A 10764-nucleotide genomic window follows, 5' to 3' on the forward strand; every position below is an offset into this window, starting at 1 on the left:
ACGACTCACTTGTCTCTCAAATACTATAGATTTCGGTAGACATTTATAGACAGCTTTATGAAACTGCTTCTGCATTTGTCAAAAGACTAAATCAAATTAAATCTCGCTGATAGCATCAGTAAATTTAACAAGTTGGATTAATTTTGGAAGCTATTTTAACACAGGGATCAATAACCAGGAGGTTTTTCTGCTTCCATGAAAGAAATCAGGTGTTCCTGCTTTCTCCTGGCTAGGTCATGCCCGATTCGTATAAAGACCTAATAAAAATTATTTTATATAAACTAACATGATAAATAAAAATAACTTGCAAAGGGATGTGATTTTTGTGCTTTACATGCTTGCTTTTACATATACTGGGAAGACTATTCAATAGTAGTAAAAGTGACAACAATAATAGTTGAAGTAGGTAAAGCAACAGTTCACAGTTCATCTGCTACATTATTAAGGTTACTTCCCAGCCTCCTATGACACAGGGTACGATATCTCTACTTTGTGTCAACTCCATACTATAGACAGGAGCCTATAAAGAGTAAGTAAGACCTCACTAATTCAAGTAGGGGAAGAAAAGTCTGCACCCAGGCAGATTTCTAAGTCCTGCTCTTCACAGCTACACAGTTCTGTTCCTACTGACCCAGTCTTGCTGTTGTGTTTCCTTTTCTTGCTTAAACCCAAGATCTTTTCCATATGCCAAAGAAAAACAGTCTGAATTTTCTGATACCAAACCCAATGCAATGAAAGCAAGCTTCCTTATTCTCTCTGAAATAAATAATGAGCTCCTGAAAGACATAATTAAGACTCCTGGGAACATGCACAATAATCATTTGCAGAAGTCAACACTAAACCTTTGCCTTTCTTTAGATGTCCTATTTTTAAATTGATCCCCTACTCACATGCCTCCTTCACCTCTCATTGTAGTTAAAAGTTACAGGGAATTACATGCAATGATCTTCAAAAAGTATTGTGTGAACTATAGAGAACAAAAATGGCATTTATTAGTCAAGTAATCTCATTAAGGAGCCTGACTCCAACAGTTGACTCCCAGCTCTGATAGACCCGGATTCCCAAGACCTGCAGCACTTGACCTGGGGTGGAACTGGGGCACAAAATGTGAGCTTTTGTTAAAGGGTTTGACTATATGTACAGAAGAGGAATGTTAAACAATTCTAACCGCATGCCATTTTACACTTCATCTCTGCTGAGAGTCTGCTTTTTTTTGAAGAAAAGCCTATTTCATGACAGAATAATTGGCTGCAATTCCACAGTTCTCTATGTCAATGTTCCTCCATCTATACACCCCAGAAAGCTTTGAGCTGTACTGGGGGAAAAAAAAATCAAGAAATAGACATAAACCATTTGGAAGCTCCACAACACAGTCTCAAAGATAGGCATTGGAGAGCAAGCAGAAAAGCAGAAATAATCAGGGACAGAAAGCACTCCTTCCCTGGAGAAGTGTGCCTTGTCATCTTGCTGGCAAAACAGCCACAGCCTGCCAGGCAAATGGGGCAGGCCCCACATCCTCCCTAGCTGACAGTATCCACCCACCATAAGTTTGTCAAATACCTGCTTTACACTCAGCTTTCTCAACACAAACTCCACCATTGTAAGGGTAGCAATGGAACTGCAAGAAAAGTCAGATTCAGCAGTGCTCAGACGAATGGGCATATGGAACCAGGCAAGCAGGATTATGATATGAAGGTTAATTTAGGTGAAAAGGTACAATTAATAAGGCATTACGTAACTCCGAAAGTTTTTTCTTTTACATTTATTAGTTTCTCTTCCACTACTCTATTCATCAAGGTGTAAAAGGAACTCATTTCTGGCTATGAATTACCAGAGAGGTGTTTCACCAGAGGAATTACATGCCTAACAGCCCGTAATGTGAATAAAGGCGTTTTAATAGTTTTGAATTTGGCAGCACAGTAAAACATTACGATCACCTTGAGATTTATAGGGAAGTTAGCCACCTTGCTCAATGGGAATAAGCTACACCTGAATACCTGTGCTTTGCCTATATGGTTCCTTCCTAAAATGCCAATTTTTCAGATTAAAGAAGATAAGAGATACTATGGACATACAATGGCTGACCATGTGGACACTGTAAATACTTGCTTATCATGTGAGGAGATAGCAACAAGCATTACTCAGGAGCGTGGGCTTTGTTCTGGCTCTGGTTTATCAGCTCTGTGACCTGGAGCTGGGTACTAATACTGAGCTGGTTCCCCAAATGTAAAATGGAAAGAATCATGGGGCCCCTGTGACCATTAAATATGTAATCCATGCAAAGGGCATTACTGTAGCAGGTACTAAATGCTCAATAAATGCCAAGTGTCATTATTATAATTATTCTTTCATACTTTCATATTTTTTTCTAGTTTGGGAATTGAATTTTTTTTCTTTTTTCCCACATGTTCATTGGTGCATCATAGTTTTACATAAAGATGCCATTTGCCGTTAACAAATTCGTACATGCACATGATGTGACAATATGCATTGGCCAATATCACTCTCTAGTACTTCCCCCCTCCCTCCCCACCTTCTACCCCTGGTCCCTTTCCTCTGTTGATCTCCCTTTGATTTTCATGAATTGAGACACTGTCGTCTCAATTCTACCAGAATTGATACGTGACTTTACTCTTGTGCAGAGAAAGGCTCTTGGATGAAAAGGAATGGGAAAAGGAAAGAAGGAAGAATCAGGAGGAAGTGGAAATGAAGGCTGCAGAGGGGGTTGGAAAACTCAAAGGAAAGATGGGAGAGCATGTAAACTAGACTCGAGGAAGGTCAAGTGCTGAATGTCAAGTGCTTCTGCGAAGACAAAGGGGCACACTTAGGCAAAGAGGGGTCCTGATAATTGGAGGTGGCAGGATGAGGGTAGGCTCAGGTCCCCTCACACTTCCTCCCGTCCTCCCCCTCCTCCCCCTCCTCCCTCTCCTCCCCTCCTCTCCTTTCCCTTCTTCCTTTCATTCTACCAGCAAACATTTGTTCAGGAGCCATGAAACCATTAGATCACCTTTAAAAGAATGTCTATAAAACATCTCAATGACAAAAGTCCAAAAGATTGGACCTTAGGGAGAAAGGATATTGTATAGCAGAACAAAAACAGAGAGCGCACAGTGCGAGTTATGCATGCGCACAAAAGATGAGCAAAAACGGAGGAGCTCTCTTCCAGCATCTGGAGGTGGCGTGTTGATGGACAGTGGCACACGTAGTTATATTCGAAATGTACCAAATGACATCGGTGCTATTAAGAGTCTACAGAAACAGACTTGGGCAGGGTAGTCTGGAACAGGACTCATCTTTTAAACTTCTGAATGGAGTTTTAGCATTTCTCTGTGTTAAATGGACAGCTTGGTGGGTTTTTACATAGTAGCACCCATGAGACCATCACTGAGATCAAGAGCCTAGCAATTTGGTTCCTGTATTTTGGAATTGTATTATATATCTTATGCTCTATTGTGATTTTTAAAAACCAGGTGAAGATCTAGCCAGGCTGTACCTTTGATCTGTGGCTTCTAATCACTGGGATCCATTATGTACATCAACCACAACCAATTGACTTCTCCTCCATCCTACCAGTAGACTCCAAATTTATTTCCAAAATCCCAACAGTTCAAACACTGAAAGGAATGTCTTCAAACATGAATCTTTACCCAACTATGTGAAAGCTTGCTTGTTCTAATGTAGGACCATCAGCAGAACATCTCACAAACCAATGCCAGTGTGTATTCCACAACGCACATCCCTCACATCCCTAAGTATTCCCCACCAGCAGTGCAGATCTGATTGTAGTAGTTAAAATTTGTATGCTTTGCCATTCCATAATTTAATTAAAAAGGAAAAAAAAACAAAAAGAAATCAACTTACATTCTTTTAAAACTTTTGATTTTCTTCTTCTTTTTTTTTTTTGGTACCAGGGATTGAACCCAGGAGTGCTTAACCACTAAGCAACCTCCCCAACATTTTTTTTAAACAGGGTCTTGCTAAGTTGCTTAGTGCCTCACTAAATTGCTGAGGCCAGCTTTGAACTTTGATCCTTCTGCTTCAGCCTCAGGAGCCACTGGGATTATAGGCATAATCTATGTAGCCCAGCTTGATTTCCTTCTCTTAAATTTAGTGTTCCTTCCTTGGCATATTTTCCAAAATGTGTGCCTCTCCCTTTCTTAATGATTTGCAAAGGGATGTTATCAGAAGTAACACTGAAACGGAGATGTGATTATCAAGAAAGAATAAATTCTCCAAAATCTGGGAGTTCTAAGCTGTGGAACAGCTAGGACAAAGGTCCTCAGGCAGGACAGAGTCTGCCCAGGGGAGGAAGAGTCAACAGAGACAGTGTGACTGGAACTTGGTGCAAAATGTGGAAAGGGTTACACATGAGGTCAGAGAGCAAGAAAAAGCCAGAAAAAGCTCCATGATTCAAAATCTGCCAGACAGTGTAAGGTTTTCCTGTTTCATTTGCAGTATTTGCTACTGTTGAATCTGACCATTTACCATCCATCAATGGGTCAACAATGACAAGCACAACAGCAGCTGATATACATCTGAGAACTTAACAGCAATAAAGTAGATCAATGATTGTGACTCAGAGTACTTGGAGTGTCATAAGAGTACATTCTACAAAAATCTCAATAACAAAAAAGTAGCCGATGCAGATATTAAGCAGAGGGAATATTATGCAGCAGAGCAAGACACTTGGCTGAGAGACCTCAGAAAACTGCTTATTCCTCATAGGAAAGTCTTAAAAGAATGATAATAATAAACTTATCTAATTAGAGCAGTCTGTGGAGATGCTCATCTCAATTTAATATAGAAATGAGCCAATACAAGATGAGGGATTTTGAGATTTAAATTTATGGACAAAAGTGTTCTTCTCAATTATTAAGTCAAAAACTCAAAGGGTAGTAAGTTAATAGCTATAAAATTGAAGGAGAAATAGAGACTACATTTGATTAGTGAAACTATTATATAGTAAGTCTCAGTAAAATACAAACACTTCCAAGATGTTAATTAAGCATATAGCAACAGAAAGATGTGATTTTGAAACACTATGTTATAAGGCTATTAGAAAAAACAAAAATAGAAGATTTAATTTTAAATCTAGTAGAATACTTAATTTTAAATCCCATCATGGCAGAGAATCTGTCTGTTGTTCAGATGGCATGAAGGATGCACTCTTTATTGGGACATGTGACATTCTCCATTTGTCTGTGGTTAAAAGTTATTATGAAGACGATGGTGGTGGCGGCCATCAGAATTTTCCATGAAAAGAAAGATACAAAGGACAAAAAAAACTAAGGAAAGTATATTTATATTTTTCTGAATATATATGAAAATTTGTAAATATTAAAGGAAAATTAATCCCACTTTGTAAATTTGCTTAATTTTAAGAAGCCTGTGAGGAAATAACAAAGCTAAACAAAGGCTAGTTTTAAAGCCTTTGTGATAAATGTTGAAACAACCATTACAAAAAAGAAAACCACTAACTTCTTTTGACTATCAGTGGCTCTTAATTTTAAAAGAAGATGAATTTTTTTCATTGCTCTTTGTTGGGCAGCCATGAAGATAATAATTTTATGAGCATGGAATTGCTTTGAACTCATAGAAAAGAAGATTGTACAAATACAGTAAGCTTGTTTTTTTTCACATAAATAAATATACAGAAAATGTTAAATGTGCAAGGAAAATGAAATACATAACACATTAAAACAAAATCAAATAATATAAATTGATACAATGATATTTTAAAGATGTAATTAACTGGATGCCCTGAGAAGTCCTGATTAGAAATTTGCGTGTATAGGCCAGGAGTATTTATTTAGTTCCTTGCCCAGTGTTTCCATTATTTTCTATATCATCTGCCAGACCCTAAGCCTCACTGGACCAGAACAACTCTATCTCTGTGTCATCAAAGGGTCCTGGAATAGGAGCTCAGAATGCAGGATTCAGCAATCAAGCTGTCCTTACCCAGCCAGCAGCTGCCTGTTACTGCTGTGTGTGCGCGTGCACATGGACACATATGCACACCCCAAAGAGACACCAAGACCACCACAAGACAGAAAGATAGATTAGAATGTAGCTTCCAATAATTATATATTAATAAAGCATTCATTTTAGTACCTAGCACTAAGCAAGGTAATTATATTAGTGCTTTTTAAAAACTTAGAGTCCAGCCATCTGGGCCTTCCTAGCTATTAAAATGCCAACCTTTTGACAAGTTATTTTAATATTGTGAACCTGGATCTCCTTATCAACAATCTTCTTACTCCACATGATTTTTCCCCCCAGGGGTAAAATGTGAAATTGATCAAAGAAGTATTCAGCATGCAGGTTTTCAAAAAAAATACAACTTTTGCCCCATTGTTTCTGTATTAATTCAATTACACTATTTAAATGAGTATCTCAAATTTTGTTCTTAGTTTACTTTTAGTATTATAAACTATCTTAAAAATGGAAGTCCCACAGTCAGAATGGCAGTGAAGACATTAGCTAAGGGTGAGAACTGTTAACACCCAGTGTCCTTTGTACACATCTGGATCCATCACTTATCACGGGGCTGAGAGGTATCTCCTGGAAGCCTCTGGCCCTCACTATACAATGAGCAACATGAAGGCAAAGCTAGGCCTAACCCATTATTGTATCCTTATGGCAACACAGAATTCATGTAAAGTCAGGCTTGCTTAATTAAATGAACTACTTATGCTAAAGGGATTAAAAAAAAAAAGTCATGATCCATCTGCTTATGCCTGGCTGTAATCTACAAATAAAATGGGAGCCAATTTTGGATGGAGATTTATAACTTCGTCTTAAAATCATTAAAAGTAAATTTCTGAATGATGTGTCTAATTAAAATTTGTCAGTAAACTTTATGCAAAGGAAAGATTCTCTAGATAAACAGGAGGCTCTTTCTTCTTCTTCAAAGATCCAATTACTTTTTCTTTTAACTTCCTCATTCGTTTATCTTCAAACAGGAGGTGTTCATCATAATCTCCATTTAACAGATGGGAACACTGAAGTTCAGAGCTGCTAATAAATTGCTTTCTCAGGAAACGGCAGCATCCCAGTAGGGTCACGGTGGAAGTCTCCCATCTTCCATTACTCTTTCAATTAGAATCTGCTTGCGAGTCATTAACACATTTGTTTTAGCCTGAAAAATAAGCCTCCTTTGTAGCGTTCCAGAGTGGGAAATTTCCACCTAAGAAAGACTTATTTCGGCAGATTTTGTATGAACTTGAAATCACAGGCCATGGTGAAAACACTGTGCTCCTTGGGTTTAAAGGTATCTTTGTGATCAACAATTCCCAGCAACTATGGCAACAAGACACCTCTAGCTGTTTACTTTTAAGGTACTATAGAATTATTTATGGATTAAGGTTACTATAACATTGCATAAAGTGAATTTTACAAATGAGAAAATAAAAATTCTGAATATGTAGCTTTGTAAATTAGTGCTAGTAATTTCCTTGGGTTATGTAGTCATATATGAACATTTCTGCTCTTGGGAAACAAGAGCCTGGCAATAACTAGGATGCTTTATGGATTAATTTGCACACAAAAGGACCATTTACCATAGCATTTTTGTTTGCTTAAATGTGTGAATCAGTGTTCAACATCAGTTAAACAGAAACCAAAGGCAAGACTGTCCCTGTATTTGAGTTTCAAAATAAAGAACATAATCATGATTTTCACTTGTTTTATTAAAGATATTAATGCCTGTGTAAGAAAAGAAGGAAGAAAAACCAAAGAGGAAGACACTGTGACCTTGGAGTAGAGAAATGCTTCTGAACAGATATGTGACATGTGCCTGGCTTCTAGGAAAAGAAAAACTTGTTATTAATGAAAATGTCCAAAGAGAGGTCTAATGCTTTTGGGTTCCAGGACTTAACAAGTTCCAATTCAAATTTACCTTTGAGACACAAATACTCACAAGATGAGTGTTTCTTTAACCAAAACATATTAATTGTTCATACTCAATGCCATTTCAAACTATTCTTACTGTAACTAAACTATTTTTCATAAAAGTAAGGGTACAATATGAAAAGAATTAGAAGACAGCCCTCCTCTGTTCGAATTTGCATACTGTATACTCATATTCTCATTGATTCATCTTTCTCCCTATACCTGGGCCCTCCACCCAGAGTTATTGAAACTAAGTACATCAAGGGTCCACATAAACATTAAAAATGGTATTCCTGAGAATTGCTCTAAAATGTACAAGACTCTTTTCTTAGTAAACCGAGTCTGGGAATGTGACTAAACTCCTGTTGCATTAGCCTTAAGCATTCTGGTGTGATGGGGGAAACTGATGTCAGGAGTGCTGACAGAAGCCCTGGTGTTGGAGAGCTGTGTGGCTGCTTCCCCACCCTCTCCTGTCCCCCATTCTGTCCTGTCCCCAAACCCCTAGCTCTCTGCTACTCAGCAAGCCATTTTTCCAGAGCAGACATTTTTCCAATCATTCTCATCTTTCCATAGCAATCAAATTTTTACCTCTGCAGGCATTTGAAGCTGAGTTTTAGGCAGTAACTCTTGCTGGGAAACACTAAAGCACAAAGCCCACGTTCTCAGAGTCAATTCTGCAAAGGATCCAGGGTCTTTCATGTTGCTCAGACTGGAGGGTGAGCTCCCGAAGAGCAGAGCCTGGGAGACCTGAGCCCTGGGGTTCACACAGCACATCTTCCTGGGGCATCCATATCACCATGTGGAGACATTAAAGGGTAAAATGCAAAAGCTGTACGAATCTTCAAAGTAAGGGAGGAGGCTTCAAAGGAAACTCAGGTTTATGGTTGCTGTCCTGCGGGTATGTTCCACATCCCCTAAGGTCTGTTGTTCTCTTCCTCCTCTTAACGAAAGATACAGAAACACTGATCAAGGCCTGGGTATGGGACTATGTCATGAACAGGTGAGGTTTCTGATAATCTAGCTGGAGCCTTTAATAACAGGTTATTTTCCCCTATTAATGGCCCTCCAAATGAAATCTCACCTGAGCCCAGAACAGTTTCAATCTTCAGAACTGAGCATCTTCCTTCTGTTTTATTTAGAAGCATCCCTTTTTATTTTCCTATTACATTACGAACTATACCTGAAATTTATCTTTATGACAAAAACCTACTCTAGTACATTACCTTGAACCAAGTGGGGAGCCAAAAGCATCACAAGAATTCAGTGGGATCCTGGCATCTCTTTATTGAGCACCTGCTATAAACTAAGTGTTATTCCCATACCTAAAGACACAGAGCTGAAAAACGTAGCAAAGCCCTAACTCAAGCAGAGGTAGATTCTCATTGCTGTGGTAAAGGATGGCAATTTTTAAAATTTTCAAAATGAATAAGCAATGAAATGAAAGGAAATGAAAAATACTACAAAGAAAATAAACCACCCCAGGTGATGTGCTGTATCTGAGAGATTGGGAGGAGGGGGTGCTTTAGATGCAATGCTCAGGGAAGGGGCCATCTCTGTTAAGCCTGAAAGGCAAGGAGTGAGGAGGTGGATCTCTGAGGCAGAAGGAAAGCCAACACAGAGTCCTTAGCCTGATTTCTAAAAGGAACAAAAGGGCATGAGCCTGGGTAACCTATAGAAGGGGATAATGAAGAAAGGACATTGTTATGGTTTAGATATGAGGTGTTCCCAGGAAGCTCATGTGGGAGATAATGCAGGAATGTTCAGACGTGAAATAATCAGATGATGACAGCTGCAACCTAACTGGTGGATTAACCCATTGTTGGACTATTAATCTGAATGGCTTAATGGGGTTAACTACAAGCAGGCAGAGCATAACTAGAAGTATGTCACTGGCCATCTGCCCTTGGGGAATTATTACATTATCCCTGTCACCTTGTAGTCAAGCTCTCTCTGCTGCCCAGCTGTCATGAAATGAAAGCTTTCCTACCCCACACTCTTCTACTATGATGTTCTGCCTCATCTCAGATCTAGAGCAATGGAGCCGGCCAACCTTGGACTGAAACTCAGAAACCATGGACCCCAAATAAACTTCTCCTCCACTAAGTTGTTCTTGTGAGGTATTTCAGTCACAGCAACTCAAAAACTTACTTATACAGAGGCTAGCAGGCACTAGATGGAGACTAGTTGTTTTAGGCTTTATGGGCAAAGTAAGAAATTTGTATTTGACTTTTCTCTGATAAGCAGCTGCTCAAGTGTTGTAGGCAAGAGAGCAATGAGGCAGGTTCTGATGGTGTGGACCGCTGCTGCAGGAGGAGGCTACAGAGGAAACAGATTACCACACAGGAGCCACCTCCAGTGACCAAGACTGATGGTTTCAAGGAGCCTTAGTGAGTTGTAAAGATGAGCAACATTTAATTAAGAACTGTGGGAAGAACGTGAGGAGAAACTGGAAGAGAAGAACACACCTCAGATGTGATATTACATATCAAGACACCTGGGAAAGGTCAGGAAGCACCAAGTGGTTAAACCCACAAACCATATGAAGCAAATTTATCACCTTAGGTTTCTTTTTTTGAGGAATGATTCAATCCCAACCTGACCTAGCCTGGGATTTCATTTGCAATATATGAAACCTGGGAAGCAGTCTATGGTCAATATTTAAAATTTCCAATCTGTAATTTTATTGAGTATTTACCATTATAAAATGGTTAAAGGAAAACAGGAGCCTGTTTGAAAACAGGATATTTCTGGGCCTCTGGATATACTCTGACCTCCTGTATTTTTCTTGTTAGTCATTAAACTAATTAATCCAGAGCAGCTGAATTAAAATTCTTCTTCTGGTTTTCTTTTTCTCTCTTATCTCTGGGCTCCTTG

The sequence above is a fragment of the Callospermophilus lateralis genome, unplaced genomic scaffold (genome assembly GCF_048772815.1).
Source record: "Callospermophilus lateralis isolate mCalLat2 unplaced genomic scaffold, mCalLat2.hap1 Scaffold_194, whole genome shotgun sequence".
In the NCBI taxonomy this organism is placed as follows: Eukaryota; Metazoa; Chordata; class Mammalia; order Rodentia; family Sciuridae; genus Callospermophilus; species Callospermophilus lateralis.